The sequence below is a fragment of the Peromyscus eremicus genome, chromosome 1, assembly GCF_949786415.1.
Source record: "Peromyscus eremicus chromosome 1, PerEre_H2_v1, whole genome shotgun sequence".
Taxonomy (NCBI): domain Eukaryota; kingdom Metazoa; phylum Chordata; class Mammalia; order Rodentia; family Cricetidae; genus Peromyscus; species Peromyscus eremicus.
This window is the reverse complement of record NC_081416.1, coordinates 51,126,619-51,153,855: the sequence shown is the minus strand read 5'-3', so window position 1 is coordinate 51,153,855 and position 27,237 is coordinate 51,126,619. Positions and strand designations below refer to the sequence as shown.

General features: G+C 47.6%; 1 pseudogene; it reads right to left on the bottom strand.

Annotated features, from left to right (window-relative positions):
- Window positions 1-3,577: 3,577 nt before the first annotated feature.
- LOC131900564 (large ribosomal subunit protein uL16-like) overlaps window positions 3,578-27,237 on the bottom strand; it is a 76,241-nt pseudogene continuing 52,581 nt past the window's right edge.

The window sequence follows — 27,237 nt, the reverse complement described above, 5'->3', positions numbered from 1 at the left end:
CAGCCCTTCTACCCCTGCTCCTGAGATCCTTGACAAAGAACAGCCATGGAGGATGGCTAGCTCTGAACACATACTTTCTGGGGTTTGTCCTGGCATTGCTTCAATGCCATGCTTGGCTTTTCCTCAAAGTACCTTCCGGCCTGGTTCAGCCAGGTGTCACTGGAGACAGTCTGCAGGGTTGGGAATGGACGAGCTAAGGAGAACAAAATGAGGCCACCAGAACCAATGACAAGTTGTAGACTGGTCCTGGTCCAGCTGCCTAGCTGAGCTCCTTGAGCTCTGTGCCAAATCCTCATTCTGGCCTCAGTTTCCCTCTGGGTCCCAGTGGAGATAATAACATGGCTCCTCCTCCCAGGGGGCTGTGTGGATTAACTAATTAATGAGTGTGACATCGCCTGTTTCCACAAAGGGGCTGATTAAATGCTGGGTGTTGTTATTAGAAGCGATGGAGGGTGTGTGACAGGCAAAGTCGGCTGGAGACAGATCTGCTCCCCTTTGTGTGCTCCCCACCCCCTTCCTCCGTCTGCCCCACATTCCGCAAGCCGAACATCTTGCAAGACAAAACCAAGATGATTTTTTTGGCACCCCCCCGAAGACGGCGTATAACTTTTGCACATTTCCCCTGTGCTGGAATGTGACTCACGGCTGAGTTTCATAGTATAATTTGTCTCCAACAGCTGGCACAACTGTACCCTGCCCCAGACTCTCACAGCAGCTGTAGACAGGGATGGTTCAGCCAGTGACTGCAAAATTCCTGAGCTGGACACCACCCTTATGGTTTTGGTTTTTGTTTTTTTAACCATATTGCCCCTTGGAGGCCTAGACTGAGTGATCTCACCCACTACACACACACACACACACACACACACACACACACACACACACACACACACAGCCTAAGGGAGAAAGTGCCGCTAAGACACTCTTGACTTCTGCAAAGGGTTGGAAGAATTCAAAACACACAGGGTTTAGAAGTATAAAGTGTCTGTTCATGGCTGGGGGCAGAGGGAAATACCATGACTACATCTTAGCTTGGATGTAAGATATTGAGTTACTGGATGAAATCATAGGTCTGGGGCATGGTGACTTTGTGGTACCCAGTCCTGGAACCTTGTAGCTGGTGTGAGAACTTTTTTTTAAATTTTTTTTTATTTTATGTATGAGTGCTCTATGTGTATACCTGCATGCCAGAAGAGGACAACAGGTCCTGTTAAGGTGGTTGTGAGCCACCATGTGGTTGCTGGGTGAACTCAGGACCTCTGGAAGAGCAGTCAATGCTCTTAACCACTGAGCCATCTCTCCAGTCCTGGTGTGAGAACTTTGACCACCCTCAGAGGCTAGGTCTTCCTCCCTTGAGTATTACAAGGTACCAGCTCCTGCTCTGTATCCTGGCATCTCAGATGGGGGTAGGTGGGAAGGAACTACTTGGTTGCCACCAGGTAAATAAGTCTGTTGCTGGCATCCCAAGAGGGGAATGTTGTTTATCCAAATAGCACAGACTCAGCCAGCCTGGGGAGGCGAGAATAAAGCTCTGGAGGCTGAGCTGTCAGACTCCCACAGGGAGAGAGATTAGCCAGTTGCAAAGTCTAGGAAATGCATGTGAATTGGAGTTTGGGGCACCTGGAGCAAGCACCCTCTCTGGATCATCTTAGGCATCTCCAGTCAGGATTTCAGAACTTCCTGCCTCTGCAAACAGTTGCTGTCCCTGCAGTGCCAAACCTTTGCCCTCTCTGTCTTCCCTTGGCCTGCTGCTATGAAGTATCCCAGGGGCTAACTGGAAGTGGTGGGGCCTGGGCCACATGACTTCGCTGGCATCCAAAGGGCTGGAAGGTCAGCCATCATCAAAATGTGCTGAAGTCCTATGTAAGGGGTGGGTTCTTCTCTCCACCAGGAAGGAGCCACAAGCCCACATCTTTGACCTAAACTAACTTAGTTTACCAATAACAGCTCAACCTCTGTATGAGAGTGTCTTAGCAAGGGTGGCAACGGAAGAGACTATCCTGGTGGTAGTTTGCTTCTGGGAATAATAGAGGGGACCAAGCAACCTTAAGCCTCCCAGGGGAAGGACTAGGAAGTTTCTCCACTCTAGCCTCATCCCTGTTCATTTGGGCATCACCAGAACCTTCCCCCAAATGTCCAGAGGATTGGGAGATCCTCTCATCTCATTAAGACAGCCTATTTGTAAGTGTCTACTCCTTGGTGGGCATTGTAGTAACTAGGTTTTCTCTTTGGGGCACTGGGGAATGACAGGAGTGTAAACACAGATGTCTCAGGGGAAAGTCAGTGTGCTCACTGATAGTATGAGTCATCTGTACTCTCTGGACACCAAAAGCCAGAGTAGAGAGCTGGGAGACTTAAGGGTACCCTTCCATCTACCTGTTCACCCACTCATAATCTCACTCACCTACACATCTATTCATTTGCTCTCCACCCAATGTGTCACCCCACCCTCCCACCAATTCACCCATCCATAAACCCATCCATCTTCTTTGCATCCACAAGCCCCCCCATTTTTCCATCTATAATTTCTTCCTTCTTTCCTTCCACAAACCTATCCATTTATCCATCTACTCATCCATCTATTATCTGTTCTTCCTTCCATCCACCCATACATCCACCTTTCCATCTATTTTTCCTTCCATCCGTTAATTCTCACATTTATCCATCTATTTACCTCTTAAATATCATCTCTTCTTTATTTTTTTCTTCCAATGTTTTTTCTTTCTTTTGTGCGTGTGTGTGTGTGTGTGTGTGTGTGTGTGTGTGTGTGTGTGTGTACATGGTCATGCATACACCCTGCAGTGCAGATGTGGAGATCAGAGGACACTTTGTGCTCATTGGTTCTAACCTTCCACCATGTGAGTTCCAAAAATTGAACTCAAGCCATCAGGCCTGGCAGCAAGCACCCTTCCCCACCAAGCCATCTCTCTAGCCCCCTTCTAAATATCCTTGAAAAAGGCATTTCTGCCCATTTTTATCAGTTTCTCCCAACAGGGTGCCTTTGGCTGTCTTAAGAGCAGCTGTAGTGGCCCTCACCTCTCATCCATTTTCCAGCCAGCTGAGTGACCTTTTACAAATGGACATCAAATTACGTCAAGTCACTGTTTAAACCCCAGCTGTGGTTTCCCATTGCTCTTAAAATATAGACTCCATTTTTTTTCTTGGATATGACTCAAACACAGTAAACTCTGTACTTGGACCAATTTCTGTATATGTACTTAACCTACTACCACAACCAAGTGAAGATTCAGAACATTTCCAGTTCCTTATGTCCTTCACAGTCTGAATCTGCCTCCCTACAAGTACCCATTATTTGAACTTTTGTCCTGTAGACAAGTTTTGTCTGTCAGTTAACTTCCTACTAATACAATCACGTAGTAGGTATTTGTGATGGCTATTCTTGGTTGTCAACTTGACTACATCTGAAATTAACTAAAACCCACATGACTGGGCACACCTAGGAGGGATGTTTTTCTTTTTTCATTTTGGTCTTTTCTTTCTTTTTTTTTTTCAGACTAGATGTGAGATTTATTACTGAACCTGATTCGGTAGGGTACAGGAGAACATGTGTAAACCCTCAGGAATGCAGGGCCTGCCACTTGTCCAGGGGACTTCGATTTGGGAGATACTTGACCCCACAGCCATCAGGGATGAGATGCTTCTCAGCAACCATGTCTTCAAACTCATCTGCACTGAGCTCGGTGAAGCCCACATCTTTGAGGTGTGGATCCTCTGGTGGCCAGGGAACTAGAGCCTCAATCATCTTCCTAATTCTGCAGCATGGTGCGGATGGACAAGATGACCTGGCCAATGTGAACCCTGGCCATTGTGCCCTGAGGCTTCTCAAGACGGCACACATACCTGTCTGGAGCCTGTCAGCTCCAGCACAGGACAGCATCTTGTTGATTTGGATGACAAGAAAAGGGTGGAGCCTCACTCAAAATTGAAAGCCATCCTTGCCACAACTCTACCATGCATTTGTTGGCACAAATACCGGCAGCCTCCAGGCTTTGGAAGAGAGTTGCCCATATTCACCTGACAGCACAAAGTGGAATTCACCAACTTTTGCCTTCTTCTGCCCCAAATCAAAGATGCAGATCTTGGCATCAGGGACGTCTCAGCAGAAGCAAGATTTTCAGTACAGCTTGTTCTCACATTATTGGTAACACCAGGTAGAGGCTCGTTCTCACATTGTTGGTAATACCAGGTGGAGTGGTAGCCCACGATGACAATAGGATCTTTAGTGGCATGCCAGAAGAAGAGTCTTTTTTGGTTTTATGAGATAAGGATTCTCTGTGTAGCCCTGGCTATCTCGGAACTTGTTATGTAGACTAGGCTGGCCTCGAACTCAGAGATCCACCTGCCTCTGCCTCCCAAATGCTGGGATTAAAATGGGATTAAAGGTATGCACCATCACTGCCCGGGTTTTGTTTTGTTTTGAAGAATTTTTCTCTTTCTTTCCCTCTCCCTCCCCCCTCCCTCCCCCTCCCTCCCTCTCCCTCCCCCCTCCCTCCCCCTCCCTCCCTCTCCCTCCATCCCTCTCCTTTCCTATTTCCCCACCTCTCTTTCTTTCATTTGTTTGTTTGTTTTTCAAGACAGGGTTTCTCTGTGTAGCCTTGGCCATCCTGGGACTTGCTCTGTAGACCAGGCTAGCCTCGAACTCACAGAGATCTGCCTGCCTTTGCCTTTCGAGTGATGGGATTAGAGGCACGAGCCACCACCACTGGCAAGAGATTTTTTTCTTTCTTTTTTTTTTTTTTAAAGATTTATTTATTTATTATGTATACAGCATGTATCCCTGCAGGCCAGAAGAGGGCACCAGATCTCATTACAGATGGTTGTGAGCCACCATGTGGTTGCTGGGAATTGAACTCAGGACCTCTGGAAGAGCAGTCAGTGCTCTTAACCTCTGAGCCATCTCTCCAGCCCGAGATTTTTTTTCTTAATTAAATCATTTGAAGTGAAAGATCCACTTCTGTTCTAGATCTTCTGAGGTGGGAAGATACAATTTAATCAGGACCACACCTACTCACAGCCTATAAGTACATAGAAGAAGGAAGCTTGCTCCCTTTTCCTGCTTGTCTTGTTCTTGCTAGCAAGTTCATTCCTACACTGGCATTAGAGCCTACTCCTTCAGGATTCTTTGTATACTGAAGACCAACGGAGACACCTAGCCTCATGGACTGAACAACTACTGGATTCTTGTACCTTCCATTGTAGACAGCCATTGTTAGACTGTAGAAATAGTTTGTTCTCTTTCATTGCTATCCAGTTTTCATTAGATGTATATATATATATACATCCATATACATATATATATATACACATCTATCTATCTATATCTATCTATCTATCTATCTATCTATCTATCTATCTATCTATCTATATATAACTTGCTAGTGTGGTCTGCCGCTGATACATAATAAGGGTTTTTTCCACTTCAGAACTTTTATAAATAAATAGATCTTCTGTGCTTTAAATATTTGCATTCCACCAAAATTCCTTTGTTGGACTTTAACCCCCGAGATGATGGTATTAAGATGTGGGGCCTGAGAGACACAGTGGCGACAGGTATGAGAGATGGCTGCTGCAGACAATGGAGGATGCTGTTGCCAAGTAAGGCCAGCCTTGGGCCATCACCAGCCTACCTGGCCCTCTAGCCCTCAAGCAGCATGGAGGCACTCCCCCGTGGGGGGCATGAGAGCTCAACCACGCTGTCCCTGGGCTGCAAACATAATGGTCATGCCTGGGGTACCAGTGGGGTGCCCAGCACCAAGGGCAGGGGGAGTACAGCAACCTGAAGCTCTCAAGGGTCCTGTCCCAGACACTGCTGTCCAGCCGCATGATTACCCTGACTCTGAGCAACAAGATGTCTGAGATGAATGTCTTCTGGATTGGGTCTCCTCCAAGTGGCTCGTGCTGCCATTGGAGGCCATGTTGATGCCCATGATCTAGCGTAGATCATACTGAAGCTAGTGATCCACGCTGCTGCCAGAGACCATGTGGATGTCCATGATCCATGTGGCCTGCTTCTGGCTCCTATGGGCAAGGAAACTTTATTGATGACTGTGGACTGATAACTGAGGATAAGAGACATTGAAGGCTTCTGTGGGGCCATTCTCATTTGAACCATCACATTCCACTCCCTGGTTCTCATAGGCTTGTAGCCATATCATAATGAAAATACACTTATGCCAAGTGGTGGTGGCGCACGCCTTTAATCCCAGCACTCAGGAGGCAGAGGCAGGTGGATCTCTGTGAGTTCGAGGCCAGCCTGGTCTACAAATGAGTCCCAGGACAGGCTACAAAGCTACACAGGGAAAACCTATCTCAATTAAAAAAAAAAAAAAGAAAGAAAAAAGAAAATACTCTTAGTCCAACTTCAAAAGTCCCCATAGGCTTTCACAGTCTCAACACAGTATAAAAGTCCAAAGTTTCCTCTGAGACTCAAGGCATAATCTCTTAATATGTCATAATAATCTCTTAATTATGACAACCTGGAAAATTTTTTAAAAATTGCATACTTCTAACATACAATGGCACAGACTATACATTACTATTCCAAAAGGGAGGAATAGGGGCATAGTGAGGAAAAACTGGACCAAAGCCAGACCAAATCCCAGCAGAACAAGCTCCTAATCCTGTCGCTCTATGTCTGATGTCAAAGGGCTTAGAGGGCTCTGGCTTTCCCTAACTGCAGAGGAAGATTCCACAGTCCCTTTCCTCCTGTGTCCTTCATGACTCTTAAGCCAGAACCACAGGGCCAAAACAGCCAAGTTTTGCAGTCTGCTTGGCTGGAACCTGGCTACCTCCTTGATTTACATTTGCATAAAATTTCCTTTGCAGTTGCTTTTTAGACAGAGGGAAATTTCACAAGTTTCAGGATTAGCCGAGTGGGGTCTTGACATGAAGGCACCACTCCATTTATTCCATTTTTTTTTCTTGTTTCTTTGAGCACAAACCAAGGCTCCAACATTAAATTTCCTTGTGCTCTTTTTCTCTTCAAACTGTACATTTTGTATTTCTTTTTGCCCTGCTTGCTCTTTTTCACTGTAGATCAGCATTAAGAGTGATCCCTAATTACCACACGACCCAGTCAGTATTAGACTGTCTTAGAGTCACCCCTGCAGATGAAATTAGTCTAAACATCTTCAATTTAGCCTCAGGCAGACTCTTAGGCAAGGTCAAAAAACAGCCGTATTCTTTCCAAAAATATCACAAGAATGATCTCTTACCCAGCCGCTAAGCTTGCTCCCCTCGGTAAAGTCTTGAACTAGGCATCCGTAGTCCACACTGCTCACAGCACTCTCTTCTAAGCCCCTACTAGGATGGCCCATCAGGCCCCACTCACAGTGCTCAACCACTCCTCTAGTTCAAAGTCCCAAAGTCTCTGCATTCCTCCTAAACATGCACAGACAGGTGGGCCACAGCAATATGTCCCAGTCCCTGGTGTTAGGATCCTGCCCTCACTCCTCGGGGTCTTGTGTCTTACATCATCAGTGGGCACTGACAATCATGTACCCAACACACGGTCACGCAATCTGCGCCTTAAAAAGCCAGAGGTGGACCCCCACCCTCTCTCTCTGCTCTCTCTGTTTTCTCTCTGCTCCCACCATCTCTCCCTCCCCCCAGGCCTATCTCCCTTCTCTCTCCCCCTCTTTCCCTTCTAATAAAGCTCTCTGTAACTCTAGTAATCGTGGCTGTGGCTCGTGACTTTTCTTCCGGTAACCAGCACCACCAACCAGCACTGTTTATCTTTCGCCTGGTACTAACTAACTTCTGTCTTAGTTACATGTCTACTGTTGCGACAAAGCACCACAACCAAGGTAATTTATAAAAAAAAAAAAAAAAAAAAAAAAAAAAAAAAAAAAGCATTTAATTGGGGCCTCACAATTCCAGTGTGTAGTAGAGTCCATGACCACGATGGCAGGAAGTATGGCAATAGGCAGGCAGGTATGGGGATGGAGCTTTATGGAGCATGTAGCTGAGAGTTTACGTATGGAGATAACAACCATGAGGCAGAAAGCTAACTAGGAATGGTGTGGGCTTTTGAAAGCTCAAAGCCCACCCCCAGTAGCATGCCTCCTCCAACAAGGCCACACTTCCTAACCCTTCCCAGACAGTTCCACTAACTGGGGACAAAGACTTCAAACGTATGAGCCTACAGGAACCATTCCCACTCAAACCACCACAGTGAGCTAAAACCAGATTTCGTCTCTCTCTGCTTCCTGACAGTGGATGCAATGTGACTATGTGCCTCACGTTCCCATTGCCTTACAACCATAATGGACCATAATGGCTCCCCTGAAGCCAGGAGCCAAAATAAACCCTTTCTTCACTGACTTGCTTTTGTAATGTACTTTGTCACAAAAATGAGAAAGATGACTAATAGGCACCGTTTTAAAATGCAAGGCCAGCCTTTACCAGACTCTGAATCTATTGGCCCTTGATCTTACGCTTTCCTGAGTTTGGAACTATGAGAAACAAAGTTCAATTACATTATTAGAAACAAGTATTCTCAGTGCTGTACAAAGAAATACCCAAACAAAGTGAAAGTAATTTGGCAAGGCAATTTCTTTTCATAAAAAGTGTGAGCTACAACACAAATCGGACTAGCAAGCGCATCCTGGGAGCCATCATGGTCCAGGGTCTGGCCTCAGATTTCCTTTTCCTTTCCATCACCCAGGGTTAAGAAGCCTTTTAAAAACCATGCACAGGGCTGGAGAGATGGCTCAGAGGTTAAGAGCACTGGCTGTTCTTCCAGAGGTCCTGAGTTCAATTCCCAGCAACCACATGGTAGCTTACAACCATCTGTAATGAGATCTGGTGCCCTCTTCTGGCCTGCAGGGATACATGCAGGCAGAACATTGTATACACAATAAATAAATCTGAAAGGCACAAAGCTACACAGAGAAACCCTGTCTCGAAAAACCAAAAAAAACAAAAACAAAAACAAAACAAAACAAAAAAAACCATCCACATGGGCTGGTGAAATGGCTCAGAAGGGTGAAGGCACTTCCCACCAAGCCTGAGTTTCACTGCTGTGATCTACATGATGGAAGGAAAGAACGGATTTTTCTTTCTTTCTTTTTGTACATTGGTGTTTTGCCTGCACGTATGAGGGTGTCAGGTTCCCTGGAACTGGAGTTGCAGACAGTTGTGAGCTGTCATGTGGGTGCTGGGAATTGAACCCAGGGCCTCTGGAAGAGCAGCCAGTGCTTCTAACCTCTGAGCCATCTCTCCAGCCCAAGAACTGATTCTTGAAAGTTGTCCTTTGACATTCACTTGAGGGTGTGCATGCCCATGCATAGATACACATACACACACACACACACACACACACACACACACACACACAGAGAGAGAGAGAGAGAGAGAGAGAGAGAGAGAGGAGAGAGAGAGAGAGAGAGAGAGAGAGAGAGAGAGAGAGAGAGAGAGAGAGAGAAACACCCCATCCATCCATCCATGTATTCAACTCAGGATGAAATGGTGATCTTTTTTATGAGAGAAACCAGTGTTCTTATACAGACTCTGTGGCTCTTGTTCACTGACTTACAAACAATCACTCAATACCTAAGGAGGAGGATATTGTAAGAAAGTGGGTCAGTGAGTTGGTAAGGCCAACCTGTTGGAATTAGAGCTGGGATTCAAACCTGGGACTCTTGTTTATGAACTCAGTGTGTATTTGAGGTGGTCAGGGTAGCCAGTTTAGCCACTGCAAAAACAGGGCAGTGATGCAAGTCTGTAATTCCAGAATTGGAAAGCAGAGGCAAGAAAACCGGGCGCTCAAGGCCATCCACCACTACATAAAAAATTCAAGCCAGCTGAGCGGTGGCACACACCTTTAATTCCAGCACTAGGGAGACAGAGGCAGGCGGATCTCTGTGAGTTCAAGGCCAGCCTGTCTACATAGAGAATTTCAGGATAGCTGGTACTATACAGTGAAATCCTGTCTTGAGGAGAAAAAAAAGTTCAAACCAAGTCAAGGCTGGGCTACCTAAGATTCTGTCTCTTAAATAAAAAAAGTAAAAAAAGAGATTCAATTTGAATCTTAGCTCAACAGCAAACAATTGTTTAAAATATTAGCATGGTCCAAAGATTGCCAAGATATATTTATGCCAAAATATTATTTGTGGTCCAGATGAGGTTCCTCCCTTTTTTTATTACAAAAATTTTTTCATTCATTTTACACACCAATCAAAGATACCCCTCTTCCCTCCTCCCTGGCCCCCAGCCTCCCCCTGAAGTTCCCCTTTAACCCAGTTGGCTTTATTTCATCTGGGGGTTGGTGTAGAGCTTGACATGTAAGCTGGGGTTGACTTCTGCCCTGCTACCTTTCCAGGGCCCCACACTGTCCAGAATCCAGCCCGCTTGGCCCTGGACAGAGCAAGCCACCTCTGACCTGTTTGGCCTCCTTCCTCCTTGGCCTGTGCACAGATTCTAGCCTCTGTCTAGGTCGCCTGTTCGCAAATTTATCCACAGTGTCATCTGCGCTCCCGGCCAGATTTCAAGAAGGACACTTTATGTCTTTCCTCAGGTTCATCAGGAAATGGGAGTGAGAGCGCACCCCTAAAAACTGAAGCTTCCTGGTGTGCTGACCTTAGGCAGGGCCTGGCGTATTGAAGGGACAGGAGCATGCTTGAGGGCTCCAGGGTAATGCCCAAGTGAGAGCAAGCTTGTTCTTTGTCCTTTGAGCCAAACTCAGACTGGCTAGGGTCTGTGGGCTGGGGGGGCAACTTCTCCCCCATAGCAGTCTTCATGGCCTCAGCTCCACTCCAGGAGCAAGGGCCAGGCCTGACTTGTACTCTGTCCCCAGTGTTTGGTTGGTGACTGAAGTAGGGAATCAGTTAATACTTGTGTACTCTGTGGATGAGCCCTTATAAGAGTCATGAGCATCAATTCCTGAGTTGTATCGGCAAGGGAACAGAGGCACAGAGAGAGAAAGACACCTTAGGTTGCACAGCATGGTGGAGGCTGGCCGATGACCAAAACCAAAAGCCGGCTCCCACTACCGGGTTCCTTTCACTCAGTGCATCAGGTGTGCCCCTTCCCACAATGCCCTGCTCCGACCCATTCAAGATGAGCTCCCTCCACCAGGACCCCATTCCTGTTTCTCATCTCAGAGTTTCTTTTCCGGGAAAGGGTTGGCTCACAAAGAGGGAAGAGATGCAGGAAGTTACTCCAGCAGTTATCAGCCTCCTCTACCAAGCTGACTTCTGGGTAATGAGCCCTTGCCATGTTTGGTGTGGGAGCAAACGGCCATACCAATAATCACAGACTTTGCCCCTCTTTTCTGTCTCCCCATATATCTAAGAAAAGGATTAGCCCAGGCAGGCAGGTCTCCAACAGCAATTCAGAGCCAAGAGAATCCAGTTCTGAAGTCTTCTCCTGCTTCATTGTTGGGGACCCCCTTAGAAGCCCATTTCTCAATCTGGAAAGTGGGTTTACCAATACCAGCCTTTAGTGTCAGTGTGGTGTTTAGGTGTGGTCTTTGGTGCATGACAAGTACTCCATCATAGGCCTTGCCCTGAGTTTGGAAGCTCTCAACTGAACACGAGGATCGAACTTCCTGAACCATCATCCATCCCCTCTGAAATGGCAGCCGGAGGTGGCTTTTCATGTAACATAAAGGATGATGACTTTGGAATGGGTCCCAATGGGCCTGAAGCCTTTCACAAAGCTTTCCTGCCTTTGGGGATCAGAGTTAATAAGGGAAGCAAGCACACTTTTGAACCCCAGGACACAGGAGGCAGGTGTCCAGTGGGCCCCTCAGAATAGTCTATGGCTCCAGGAGACCTTGGGTTTAGCCTCAGATCTCTGACACCTGTTCCTTGGGAGAGCAGCTCCTCAGTGTCCATGGATGATGAGCTCCAAGACCATAGACCAAAATATCCAAAAATAATAACCTCACCAATGCTCAAGTGTCTGATACTGAACAGCTACTTTGCTCAGGGAGAAAGGGTGCTGGACAGTCAAGGGCCGCCAAAGCCACCCCAGCCAGTGGCTCTCGAGATCATTGTCTCATGCCAGAGAAAATTAAGGAAACATAGAGATGAAGTGAACAGAGTGAACATGGTTTTGTGAAGGAAAGTGAGAAACATCTTCAGAGAGTGGGCGGGGCCCCGAGGGAGGAACCATCATGTTGCACAGCCTGGCAGGATTTTATACATCTTCTGGGGGAAAGTGGGTGAGACTGAGATCATCTTTATTGAGATGGGTCTTTCTTTCTTTTTTCATCTTTCTTCTTTCTTTTTTAGCAAATCTCAGACTGAGCCAGCAAGAAAGCCACATGCGCTATGCATGTGCCCTTGGCCCAACCCCAACCCAAGAGTTATTTGTCCATTGGGGGAAGAGGCACCTGTACAACATGTTCTAGCTCATGGCCCATCATGCCTTGCCCTTACTGACTAAGGGAAGCGGGCTTCTATCTCAAGATGGTCTCTTTCTCTCTCCTCCTCCTCCCTCTCCTCCTCTCTCCCCTCTTCCTGCTTCCCATTTCCCCCCTCCTCCTCTGCTTCTTCCTTTTCCTCCTCCTCTTCCTCCTTTCTTTCCTCCTCTCCCTCCCCCTTCCCCCTCTTCCCTTCTTCTCCCTCTTCCTCCTCCTCCTCCTCTTTCCCCCCTCCTCTCCCTTTTGCTTCCTCCCTTCCCCCCTTCCCTCCTCCTCTTCTTCCTCTGCTTCTTTTTCTTCAGATACACATCCATTTTTGTTAAGTATATTCTCAGGGGTAGATGTTTGGGGTGTGTTGTGATCCATGTTCTCTGCTTTCCAAGGTGGTTTTCTCATTTTACTCCCACCAATTATGTAAGACAATCCTGGTCACTTCATATACTTGCCAGAAATCTTTTCAGTCTTAGCCAAACTTCCAGGCACCTTTTGGGGGATATGGCCCCAGCCTGCTCATTTTTCCATCCACTGAAACTGGTCACAGCTGATTGTCCTGGCCTGGCTTCCAACATGAAGGCACTTCTCTATGAGTGGAACAGTTCACTCCTCCTAAGGATGATCCCTGCCCATAAAGCCTGTGGAATGGCTTGCTAATGAGTGGCACCGAGTCCACTCATGTTAGTCTGTTTCTATTGTAAGTCACACAGAGCTGTAGACTGGAGGAGTTATAAAGAAAGGTGGCTTATGGGCTAGAGGGATGACATAGTAATTAAGAGCACTTCCTGCTCCTGCAGAAGATCCAGGTTCAGTTCCCAACACTCACGTGGCAGCTCACAACAGTCAGTAATTCCAGTTCCAGGGGATCGAATACAGACTTCTGGCCTCCTTGGGCACTACATGTACACGGTGCTCATGCTATATGCAGGCAAAATACTCAGACACAGAGAATTTTAAAAAAGAAAGAAAGGCAGGCAGGCAGGCAGACAGACAGACTTTGACTCACAGTTCTGAAAGTCTGTTCAAGGGCAAGTGTCTGCAACTGGCAATGGCCTTCTTGCTGGAGGCATCCTTAAGCAACACAGAATCTCACATGGTGAGACAAGAGGGAGGGAGGGAGGAGAGAGAGAGAGAGAGAGAGAGAGAGAGAGAGAGAGAGAGAGAGAGAGAGAGAGCATTCCTCTCTCTTTCTTCTTGTAAAGCTAGTAGGATTCAATCATGGGTCATCACCTAATGACCTCATCTAACTCTAATCTCCCAGGGGCCACATCTTTGGACACATGGTCAGACTTCAGACCCTGAAATCACAGGGGACACATTCAAATCATATCCGAACTGCAGCATTATTCAGTCAAAGCTTCTCTCCAGATCCTGCACCATCAAGGAGTTAGCGGCATAGATCAGGACTGCGGCGGGGACCCAGATTCTCCTCAGTGGGATAACCTGGAACCTGGGGCAATTGTGAGGCTGAAGTGTCAGTTGCTCCTCCTTTTCCTGCTTCCCACCTGTGTGCCTCATAGGCAGCCTCACTCAAAAGCATTTGGCTTCTACAACACAAAGGCTCTCAAGTGTATGCATATGCCCTGGTGATTAATACCATCTATTCCCTGAAAAGCATTCCAGAATTTGCAGTCATCATTTGTGCTGATTTCTAAGCCAACGAATATATCAAAATTCTGCCACTGGGCTGGTGAGACGGATCAGTGGGTAAGGGTGCTTGCCACCAGGGCTGATGACCCAAGTTCAATTCTGGGACCTCCAGAGTAAGAGAGAACATCAGCACTAACCTGGACACCAGTGCCAGGCCCTCTCTGCCCTCCCTTCTAAGATCCACGGGGTCCCAGGGATGCCCTCTGCAGAGAAATGACTTAGCCGTCTGTGGTAGGAGCTTCTGGGCACGGCTGGCCCTGTCTCTGTGCAAAGCGTCTACTGATCTGTCCAACAGCAGCCTACGGTATTCGCACTGAGCCAGAGACTGGGCAGTTTCATAGATGAATGGACAGGCTCAAGGATGGGAACATCCGAAGTCCACTTGGCCTGGATATGAAGTCACAGAGGTAGGGAAATACCTTACCCTCTGCCTCCCAGTTGGTTCAGTCTTGGATGGGAAGAGGATCTTCCCTGGAACCTCTCAAATGCAACATCTGGCTCCTCCTCCCCAGCAGCCGCTTTTCTCTGGCCAGTTCCAGACCTGGGTGGGAACAATTTTCTAGAAGTGTCTTACAGAGGGCTGGGCGGTGGTGGCGCACGCTTTTAATCCCAGCACTAGGGAGACAGAGGCAGGCGGATCTCTGTGAGTTCAAGGCCAGCCTGGTCTACAGAGGGAGTTCCAGGACAGGCTCCAAAGCTACACAGCAAAACCCTGTCTTGAAAAACAAAACAAAGCAAAACAAAACAAACAAACAAAGAAGTGTCTTACAGAGGCCAGAACAGAATTGGAAGTTATGGGTACAGCCATGTGGAGGTGAAGGTGGTGGGAGCTGGAGGAGGGGATGGCAACTGGGCATTCCAGACAGAAGAGGCTTCCGAACCAAGGCAAGGATGCTGGGTGGCAGTATAGAAGGAGACGGGCTGGCCAAGCCAAGCATGTGCTTTTTCCAGACTTCCCTGAGTGACAGGAGGGTACAAGGAGACCAGTCACAGAGTTGCAAATCCTCAGAGGAGAAGGGGAAGCTCCATTTAACAGATGGGCAATGGGGGACAGACAGACAACAGACTCCACACCCCACAGGCAAGTGAGCGGCTGACCACTTCATCTCAGCAAATTTCTCCCGGCTGATGGCTGATGCCGAGGCCAGTTCAGAAACGGGTCTCTTGAATTATACAAATGTGGGCCCTTGAGTGATGGTTTGCAGGCCGGTCATGCCTGGCTCCTATGTGGATGACAAATATTTCCTAATGCCCTCTTCACTGAGTGGAAATGAAATTCATAAATAATCTAACCTGTGTGCACATACGCTCTTAAACAAGTGAAAAAAAAAATCAATGTACTGTCTTAACTATACTGTGAAGGAAAAATGAAAAGCAATCCATAATAAAATAATACAGATTTCAGGATGCAGGGTGCAAACTGACTATAGCAGGGATTTCATGGCCCCACATTTGCTCCTAGAGATGTGACCGTGAGGGCCACAGCAGCCACAAAGGCAGTGGACACAGGTGGCTATGAGGCTGACTCAGACACCACGAGCCGCCCTGTTGCCAGTGACATGAATTAGGCACCAAGTCCTGGAAAGATGCCAAACAAAACAAAGGACAATCTTCTCTCCCATACACAATAGTCTCGTTCCCAGAAAATTCTGTGTATATAAGAAGCATGAAAGATTGCTCTGTGTTTATATATAAACAGGTCACACTCATGCACACACAGATGCACACAGCTATTGTGACCAAAAAGATGTCCTTGCAGATCTCCCAGAGTCCTCTGAGGAGCCGCCCGGCACTCATTCGGCACCATTGTTCTTCAAGCCACGTGTGTGATGACAGCGTAGCAGCCAACCTCGGGCGGCCAAGAAGGGGGTCAGAAGAACAGGTGAATGGGTCCCGGGGAATGGCGTCAGACCAGAGCTGACTGGAGGTTTGGGGCTGCGGAGACCTTCCCTGAGATGTGGTCAGCAAAACATGCTGAACAGGACAAGTACATGCTCTGGGATGGGTTTGAAAGCTGGGCCCTAATCCCCTTCCCCATCTTCATACCATCCACAAGTCAGTTATATGAATGCTGAATGGTCAATAAAAATGACGTTCATAACTCTTAGTCTCCAAGCACTGGGACCCGCAATTAAGGACTCATCAAAGGGCCTTCAACAAGACCTGGGAGTCAGGACCTGCATTCAACATCATTTATAATGGGGACATTAACAGACTGGGGATGTAGCTTTCTTTTTTTCTTTCTTAATTTTTTTTTGTTTGTTTTTTTTTGTTTTTTTGAGACAGGGTTTCTCTGTGTGGCTTTGCGCCTCTCCTGGAACTCACTTGGTAACCCAGGCTGGCCTCGAACTCACAGAGATCCGCCTGGCTCTGCCTCCCGAGTGCTGGGATTAAAGGCGTGTGCCACCACCGCCCAGCCTCTTAATTTTTTAAGACAGGCTTTCTTATGTAGCCTTGGTTGTCCTGGAACTCACTCTGTAGACCAGGTTGGCCTCGAACTCACAGATCTGCCTGCTTGTGTCTCCCGAGTGCTGGGATTAAAGGTGTGTGCCACCACAGCCAGGCAGAGGTAGAACTCTTGCTTAGAAAGTCCAAAGCCCTGTGTTCCATTACCACCACCACCACCACCACCAAGAGCAACAACATGGGGTGCCAGGTTAATTGAAGTCTAGAAAAATAATTCCATGCCTGAGGCCAAGCAGTTTATACTGGCAGAGCTGAGGATCAAACCCAGGGCTTTGAGTATACTAGGTGAGCTCTCTTACCAGTCAAGCTATATCCCCAACTGATAAATAAAATAATTTTTAAAGGGCTAGGGCTGTAGCTCAGTGGCACAGCACTTGCCTCGAATATAAAAGACCATGGGTTCCATCTCCTTCAACAAAAAATAAAATAAAATAAAGGACCTGGCATAGTAACAAAGCCTGTAGTCTTAGCTATCCAGCAGGCCAAGGCAGAAGGATTGTTTGAGTCTAAGTATTTGAGATCTTGTTTCAAAATACAATTAACAAACTTTTGTTATCCTGGAAATTAAACATGCAGATGAGCAAAAAAATACGGAAACAAAGCTGTCATTCGGCGCCCCTGGAGAGTCTTACTGTAAACATCTTATTGTCTGGCCTCCTTTTTATGAATGTGAATGTTTTAATCAACATGAGGGCCTACTGTCTGCTGTCAATAACAGCTCCAGCCTCTTCCTGCCAACCTAATGACTGTAACATGAATCTTAAAAGGTCTTATTAATAAGATCAAACCTGAAGCCAGGTATTGGGGTGAATGTTGGAAGATCAGAGAAGCAGAACAAGCCACAGCTAATCTGACCTGGCCAATTCCTCAGCTGATCCTGTTTCCTCAGACTGGAAGCCTCTGAGTCCTCATCCAATTGGATCTCAGCTGAACTGCTGCTAAAAGCCTAAAAGCTTAACCAGGCTCTAGTTTCTGGTCCTCACCCCTTATATACCTTTCTGCTTCCTGCCATCACTTCTTGGGATTAAAGGTGTTTGTCACCATGCCTGGCTGTTTCTAGTGTGGCTTTGCACTCACAGAGATCTGGGTGGATCTCTGCCTCCAGAAGGCTAGGATTAAAGGTGTATGTGCCACCATTTTCTGGCCTCTATATCTAGCAGCTGTTCTGTTCTCTGATCCCAGATAAGTTTATTAGGGTGCACAATATATTGGGGGACACAATATATCACCACAACATAACTACATCTTTCTTCTTTAAAAAAAAGTATCTATTGAGTGGTGGTGGCGCACACCTTTAATCCCAGCACATGGGAGGCAGAGGCAGGCGGATCTCAGTGAGTTCGAGGCCAGCCTGTCCTGCAAAGTGAGTTCCAGGACAGCTAAGACTGTTACACAGAAAAACCCTGTCTCCAAAAAAAAAAAAAAAAAAAAAAAAAAAAAAAAAAGGACTTATTTGATTAAAAAATTTTTATGTGTTTGTGTGTTTATTTCTCCATGTATGTGAGCCACATCTGCTCAGGTGCCATGGAGACCAGACAGATCCCTGGAGGCCAGACCGATCCCCTGGAGGCTACATGGAGCCCCTGAATCTGGAGTTGCCGACAGTTGGGAGACACCTGATGTGGGTGCTGGGAACTTTAACCCTGGTCTTCAGGCTTTGGGCTTGCTAAGAAAGCTCTCTTAAGAGCCAAGCCACGCCGGGCGGTGGTGGCGCTCGCCTTTAATCCCAGCACTTGGGAGGCAGAGCCAGGCGGATCTCTGTGAGTTCGAGGCCAGCCTGGGCTACCAAGTGAGTTCCAAGAAAGGCGCAAAGCTACACAGAGAAACCCTGTCTCGAAAAACCAAAAAAAAAAAAAAAAAAAAAAAAAAAAAAAAAAAGAGCCAAGCCACTTCCCTAACCCTCATCTGCGTCTTTCCACTCCACAGTCCACACTCAAGTTCTCTCATTGTCCCCAGTATCCCTCATGCTGATTGTTGGGAGTATGGGTCCTCTTGACACCACCAGGCCTCCAGCTAGGTGACCTCAAGTCTCAGCCTCACCAGCGTCTGTGTTATGAAGATCTGGAAGGACTAAGCTAGCTGTGTCATAGACTCTAGAATCACCTGGAAAATGGGCGTCTGGGCTTGCCTGTGAGGGATTATTGTGATTTTGTTAACTGATATGGAAAGAACCGGTTTGCAGTGGGCAGGACCATTCCCAGGCTGGGAACCTGGACTGCACGAATCAGGGGACTGAGCAATAGCATGCTCTCATCTCCATCTCTTACTGTGGACGTGACCAGCTGCTTCAAATTCTTCCTGCCTTGATTTCTCCGTCATGGAGGACTGTGAGCCAACTTGGAACTGTGAGCCAAGATCAACCTTTTCTCACGTAAGTTGCTTTTGTTAAGAGTATTTTACTGCCGGGCGGTGGTGGCGCACACCTTTAATCCCAGCACTCGGGAGGCAGAGCCAGGCGGATCTCTGTGAGTTCGAGGCCAGCCTGGGCTACCAAGTGAATTCCAGGAGAGGCGCAAAGCTACACAGAGAAACCCTGTCTCGAAAAACCAAACCAAAAAAAAAAGAGTATTTTAATCGAGGCTGGAGAGATGGCTCAGAGGTTAAGAGCACTGGCTGTTCTTCCAGAGGTCTTGAGTTCAATTCCCAGCAACCACATGGTGGCTCACAACCATCTACAATGAGATCTGGTGCCCTCTTCTGGCCTTCAGACAGAACACTCACTGTATACTAAATAAATAATTTTTTTTTTTTAAAAAAGAGTATTTTAATCAGTGACAGGAAATGAAACTAAGACCACCTCCCTTTGGGACTGACTTATCCTGGTGGCATCCTGTCATTTTGTTCCTTTCATTCCTTGTCTTCCTTGTCTTCTATATTTCCAGGCTCAAGCCAGGGCATCAGTCACTATGACAACGTATCTGACACAATTTAAGGGAGGAACAGTTGGTTTGGGCTCACGGTTCTGGAGGGTCCAGTTTATTGTGAGACAAAGCAGGTTCGTGGCATCTGGAGTGCGTGATGGTGACTGTTGACATGGGACAGACCAGGAAAGAGAGAGCCCGCCCCTAGTGGCTCACTTCTGTCAGCCAGGCCTCACCTCCTGAGGACTCCACAGCCTTCAAATAGAGCCACAAGCAGGGGCCTGACCGACCATTCAAAACGTAAGCCTGTAAGGAAACATTTTAGTTTCAGATACAGGCATAGGGCTGTTATTCCGGCTACTTGGGAGGCTGAGCAAGAGGAGCATGGGTTCAAGACCAGCCCGAGCAGCTTAACAAGCCCCTGACTCTAAATAAAATAGAAAATAGAGGTCTGTGAATGCAGCTCAGTGATAGAGTACAAGGGCCAGCTTCTATCCCCAGTACTGGGGAAAAATAACCCCACAAACTAAACACATATATACATAGCAATAGGATTGGTGGTTTCTCCCACCCACGTGTCACATTCCTGGGAGAGGCTGAGTTAGAGAGACAGTGTCATGCAGGACTGTGAGGCATGTCCCAGATGGGAGGCTCTTCAAACTTCTTGCTTGGGTTTTACAGTACAGGAACTGAGGACCCAAGAGCAGCCTCTGGGTCCTTCAATCCTTACCATTTAGCAAGAGTCTTTTTTCTCCATCCCAACCCCCACAGGGGACATCTGTACAGGTCCAAGATACATGAGAATATGAGTCTCATTTCAAGGAAACGGACTCCCAGAGCAAAGTGACCAGAGTTGGGACATTCTCTCTGTTTCCCCTGAGCCTCTCTCAGGGCTCTGCTAACCTTCTCCATCAGCAGAGCCCCCCCCCCACCTCTACCCCCGGCATACGGCTTTGGGGCTCTCTGGGCCTAGCCTAGAGGTCAGGCCCTGGGCACACTGCTCTCCAGAGAAAGCCCTGCGTCTATCCTTGCCTTTTAGAGACCAGCTTTGCACTGGCATGGGGTTGTGGACACAGATGTCAGGGTCCCCAGGGTCTGCCAGTTCAGCAGGGCTCAGGCTCCCCTTGGGAAGGAGGGGCCTTGCTACAGGCAGCAAGAGGACCCTGGACAGGAGGCTCTGGCCCACTTCCCAGCAGCATCTCCCTTTCACTTTGGAGTAAACTGAGTCTCAGAGTCTGGAAGGTAATTCCAGGACACACACATCAACCCAGGGAACTTGCTCCTCCTCTGCCCAGCCAATCTCAGGGAGGTCCCCATGGACCAACCAGTCCTCAGCCCAGTTCAAAGCTGCCTAACACAAAGGGGGCACTAGCTAAGGAGCTCGGCTCGCAATTTAGTCTGCTTCTGCCCTGTCATGCTATTCCTACACTCAGCTACTCCAAGGTTGCCAGATGTGAGCCAAGCATGGAGAAATGGTTCAGCCAGTAAAGTGTAAACTTAAGTCCCAGAACTTACTTAAAAAAGGCCAGACATGACAGTGCTTTCTTATAATCCCAACACTGGGGAGGTGGAGACAGGAAGGTCTCTGGGGCTGGATGGCCAGTCAGACAACCTGCTTGGTAAGTTCTGGGCCAGTGTCTCAAAGAAAAAAAAATGACAGCTGGTACCTGAGGAACAACACCTGAGGTTGTCCTCTGACCTCTACACGCAGGTTGCATGTGCGCTCTCTCTCTCGCTCTCTCTCTCTCTCTCTCTCTCTCTCTCTCTCTCTCTCTCACACACACACACACACACACACACACACACACACACACACACTAATAAAAGTGAGTAGTTATATCAGTTACTTTTCTGTTGCTGTGATAAAACAACTTGCTAAGTCAACGTATGAAAGAGTTTATTTGGATTATGGTTCCAGAGGAGTCCAAGTCCATGATAGCAAAGCAGAAGCACAGCAACAGAGTGCAGACATGGTGGCAGGAACAGAAAGCTGAGAGTTCAGACAGAACTGAAAACACAGAGAGAGCAAACTGTAAGTGTCGATAGGGTTTTCACTCGCAAGGCATCCCCGGTGATGCTGTGGTCCCTGCAACAAGGCTGCACCTCCTCTACCTCCCAAACAGTGCCACCAACTGGAGTATCCAAATGCCCAAGACCATGAAGGACCTTTCTCATTCAATCCACCACAGCAGTGGAGGCAGAATATTGGTCAGTAGATCTCTCTTTACTTCATCTCCTAAGAATGATAAGACCTGGGGCTGAAGAGATGGCTCAGAGGTTAAGAGCATTGGCTGTTCTTCCGGAGGTCCTGAGTTCAATCCCCAGCAACCACAGGGTGGCTCACAACCATCTGTAATGAGATCTGATGCCCTCTTCTGGCATAAAGGTGTACATCCATATAGAGCACTCATACATACATAAATATGTCTTCTAAAAAATGATAAGACCCTGGCTAGTTATTGAGAGAACTGTGGGGACGGAGTGCCTCTGGCTTCTCCGATGGTTACTGTGGACCACATCCTCTCTGTGCATCTTGTACAGAGATTTTTTTAATCTGCATAGCACAAGCATCTATTGTTATTATTGTCCCCTTCTACAGATAAAGAAACTGAGGCCCAGGGAAGTTTAGAGGCCTATCCAAGGCCACATAGAAGATGAGATGGAGTTAAGTTGTTTAATTTTGAAATATTGGGGTGCAGAATCTCTATACTTAGATTAAGACTTAGCCAGGGGCTAGAGAGATGGCTCAATGGTTAAGAGCACTGGCTGCTTTTCCAGAGGACCCGGGTTCAATTCCCAGCACCCACATGGCAGCTCACAACTGTCTGTAAGTTCAGATCTCCAGGATCTGACACCTTCACACTAACGTACACAAAATAAAGTTAAAATAATTTAGCCTGGGCGGTGGTAGCGCACACCTTTAATCCCAGCACTCGGGAGGCAGAGCCAGGCGGATCTCTGTGAGTTCGAGGCCAGCCTGGGCTACCAAGTGAGTTCCAGGAAAGGCGCAAAGCTACATAGAGAAACCCTGTCTTGGAAAAACAAAATCAAAAACTTGGCTGAGTATCTACCTCCAACCTACTCTAAGAATGTGTATTAGGTAGCTAATGCTGCAATGGTGCTGTGTAACCAACATCTCAAAGTTGAGTGCTTCAAAACAATGATCCAGTATTCTCGCCCTCTACAGCACAGTCTCGCTTGACTTTGTGACTCTGCTCCAGGAAGAGTGTGTCGGTCAATTTTTCATTTCTGTGAAAAATGCCTGAGAGATAGGTTTCAGGACAGAAGTTTCTTTGGCTCGTGGTCTCAGAGTTTGGCCCATGGTTGGCCGGATTTACTGCTTTGGGATCACAGTGAGAAAGAACAATATGGCCATAGGAGAGTGAGGAAGAAGCCACTGTTCACCTCTAGGAGACAGGAAGAGGCCACCAGAGGCAGGGCATCCCCCTTAGTTAGCCCACTCTGAAATGCCCTTCCAGATGCATCCAGAAGTGAGCTGGCTAATCTCCTCAGAGCTTCTCAGGTCACCACGGCATCCGGCACAGCACAGGATCCCGTCCCTTCCAGTGGTCCTGTGTCAGCCAATAGTGTGCACATGTACATGCACAAGCTTATTGGGGAGATTGACTCACATGACTCTGGAGGCCAGAGTCCCACTGTGTGGCCCCTGCAAGCTGCTGCCCCAGAGAAGCTGCTGGTGTGCTTTAGCCTGTGAGCAAAGGAACAAGAATCAGGAGTGTGGATATCCAAGAGGAGGACAAAATGTCAGCCTGGCTGAGGAGAGAGCTCCCCCTCCCCCGCCTTTCCTTCAGTCCAGGCCCTTGGAGTACTGGCTGTTGTCCACCCCCACGGGGAGAGTGGCATGATGGTCAATCTTGATTATCAATTGACTTAGAGTCACCATGGAGACAAGCCTCTGAGCGTGTCTGTGAGGGAGTTTCCAGATTAGGTTCATTGAGGTTGGAAGACACACCCTGAATGTGGACAGCATCATCCACCGGCTGGTGGCCTGGGCTGAATAGAAAGAGAACATGAGCTGAGCACCAGTGTCCATCTCCCTCTGTTTCCTGACTCTGGAGGCAATGTGACCAGCCCCTTCACACTCCTTCCTCCATGATTTCCCCACCACGGTGGTCTGTACCCTCAAACTGTGAGCCAGAATAAACTCTTCCTTTCTTTTTTTTTATGTGTGTGTGTGTGTGTGTGTGTGTGTGTGTGCTCTATCTGCATGTACCCCTTTATTCTAGAAGAGGGCATCAGATCTCTCTACAGATAGATGTGGGTAGATACAGATCTACCCACAGATAGATGGTTGTGAGCCACCTTATGGTTGCTGGGAATTGAACTTAGGCCTTCTGGAAGAGCAGCTAGTGCTCTTAATGGCTGAGCCGTCTCTCCAGCCCCAAACCCTTCCCTTCTGAAGTTGCTTTTGTTGGATATTTTGTCAAAGAAACAAGGAAAGTAACTACTATGGGTGGTCACCTAGAGAGTCCGATGCTAGTCTCTTCCAGAGGCACCCTTCCAGACACACCCATCAATTGTGTCTATCAGTTATCTGGGTATCCCTTAGCTCAGTCCAGTGCATACATACCATACAATGAACCATCCCAGGCACAGACTGATGGGTAGCAGCCATATGGGACCTGTTTAGCCTCTTTCCACCTCTCAGCTCACTGCTCGGTACAAATTGCACAATAAGGTCATAGCCAAGGGGTTGAGGGAACATCCAACCACTACAAAGCCTTGGCCAAGGGACTAGGTGTAATGGCACTCTAGGGCTGTGGAGAAATGGGATCAAGTCTGACAACTTCCACAGTAGGGATGTGTTTAGGGCTGTACAGCTCAGCCTGTGGCTGAACATCAGGCATGGAATCTCTAGAAGCTGAAGGAGTCTCGGGCCCCTTCGTGTGTGTGTGTGTGTGTGTGTGTGTGTGTGTGTGTGTGTGTGTGTGTTTAGGACAACCTCAGACATCATTCCTCAAGCACTATCTACCTTGGTTTATGGCAGTGTCTCTCAGTGTCCTGGAACTCACCGAGTAGGCTAGGCTACCTGGCCAGTGAGCCCCAGTGATCCACCTGTCTCTGCCTCACAAACTCTGACAGCACAGGTTTGTTCCACGCCTGCCTTTTAAAAAAAATGTGGGTTCTGGGGGTGAAACTCAGGCCCTCATGCTCACAAGGCAAGTGCTTTGTTGACTGAGCCGCATTCCCTGCTCCTGGACACCTTATAATGGGAGAAGCTCCCCGGATATTAAAAATCAAGGCATGCTAACGCCGTTTACAATAATTGCGGCATAGATTTAGATGTTTACATTTAGCAAATTAATGCTCTTAGCACACACGCAAATTGCCAAGCAATATAATTATGCTATTCACAAGAAAATTACAGGATTTTAAAAATTATTAATTACTGGTACACACTGGGCACTGGGGTCTAGCAACGGGTCATGGGTATGATGTTTTCTGATGAATGTCTTCATTTGTTCTGGCTGGGGTCCTCATCCCGGGGTGATGACCTCCTTTGGAAATGGTGTCCAAATTCTAACCCCAAAGCTTTCCTTATGTGCTAGACATTCTTGGGATGCTTTCTTAAAACCTTGGTGCCTGGGGTCACCCCCAGAGTCCTAACTTAATAGGGAGATTGTCCTTAACATAGTTCTCAGTGTCAATACTTTTTATTTTCTCCAAAACTCACAGGGTGATTTTGATGTTCCGTCAGTCAGAGTGGAGGACCCCTGGATCAGCAGATGGGTAGGTGTAAGCCAATCTGGGATAACAAAATGTAAGTCAAGACTCATTTATGGTTTCGGGGTGAACATCCTCCTCATTGTTGAAAGATAATCTTGGAAAGCAGCATCTCTCATTTGCGGGGACAGAATAAGGAAGCATTTTGCCTGGCTGCCCCTGGTGGCCACCTCACAGTCACCAAGGAAGCCATGGGATGTAAGGAAAGCAGAGAGACAGGGGAGCCTTGACCACATCACACCTGAAGTCTACCAACCTTCCGTATGTGAACCGACAAACTCTCCTCTTCCTGTACCTGTCAGTCTCTAATAAGGCACTTCCTGTACCTGCTGTTGTGAGGGTCAGGTGAGAGATTCCACGTGAAATGCTCAACATGGCACTTTATGGTGACAGATGTAAGCTCTGAGGACCGGGTAGGAAGGACAGGTGACTGAGGCTTCATTGTGCTAAAGAAGCCCCAGGGGTGTGCTGCATTGCCGAGCTTGGGCCTTTGGCCTGTGTATAGCAGGCACTTGATAATATCTGCCCAGTGGGATGGGTGCTTTATGCTTTCATTTCCCTTTGCCTAATGCTCTGATCTCTGCCAGATGCCAAGAAGGGGAATAATCTGATTATCTGATTAAAGTAATATGGCCCTCTCACTAGCCGCTCCAAGCTTAAGCCACCAGGGCAGATCTGTGTGGGTTAAGAGGCTTACCATCCAAGGAGTGAAGTAAGCAGGCAGGGAGAGCAATTCACTAAGCAAGTGCCTCCCAAGTGCTTACTCTGTGTCTGGGGACCTAAGTTCAATCCCTAGAACCCACATAAATATGGAAGGAGAGAACTGACTCTACAAAGTCCTCTGAGCTTCACATGCACACTGTAGCATGTTCTCTCTCTCTCTGTCTCTCTGTCTCTCTGTCTCTCTCTCTCTGTCTCTCTCTCTCTCTCTCTCTCTCTCACACACACACACACACACACACGCATGATTTTTTAAAAATTATTTTAATGTATATATAGTCTATGTGAATATATGCCACATGTGTGTGCTGGTGCCCAAAGAAGCCAGAAGAGGGCGTCTGATCTCCTGAAGCTGGAGTTACAGGCAGGAGCCAGCTGCCTGACATTAGTGCTGGGAACTGAACTTGGGTCCTTTGCAGTGCAAAGTGCTCCTAACCACTGAGTCATCTCTTCAGCCCCAGAAATGCAATTTTAAAAAGGGCACATCTTTTATGATTCCACAAGTCCATAGACACAGGAAGCAGATTTGAGTTGTAGGGCTAGGGATGGGTGGGAAGTGAGGAATGCCTGCTAATGGGTACAGGGTTTCTTGCGGGGTTGGGGGGGGGAAGAACATTTGTTCATCTGCTGGTAGTGTTTGCAAAACCTTGAAGTTTTGCTGAGCTGTGTCCACTTGTACATGTTACAGGCATGATTTCATCTATAAGGTAGTTGAGAAGACCTGGGTGGAGGCCACAAAGGCTTTGGAAGGGTAGTTTTTGAGACAAGTTCTCATATAGCCAAGGCTGGTCTTGAACTATGGCTCTTCCTGCTTCTGCTTCCTGAGTACTGGGATTGCAGACATACACCACTTTTTCCAGCTCCACAGGCTTCCCACTGAGCAGACCAGTGTTGTTTTCATTCTGGGCTCTGATCCTCATTAGAACAATCTAGGAAGCTTTTTGAAAGCCCAGACACAGAGAACCCAGGTAATAAGTCCAAAGTCCAGCCTGGCCTGGGAACCAGCACCCTCAGGGGCCTCTGAAACAGTCACCAAACAAGAAACCAACAGGACAATGTGGCTTGGCCAAGGAGGACTCTGAGACCCAGAGTTACGAGTAAGGTGCTTTGTGAGGCCCTGTTAGGCGGGTATTGATTCATGAACAAGAGCTTGGGCTCTGGAGCCCAGTGGTCCTGGGTTCAAATCTCCACTCTACATTCTACAAACCACACCTGGAACATGAGCTGCTTACTAAGCTCATAGTCTCTGCTCTGTGGGGAATGCGATGAGAAGCCATACATGAAGGGTTTCTCCCAGTGGCTGGTACACCACAAGTACCAGCCTCTGTAAGAACGAGTCTAGGGGTTTTCATCATGCCTGCTGAGGAGAATAGAATGTGACTTCAGACTCAATTTATTGGTCAAGTTAGGACT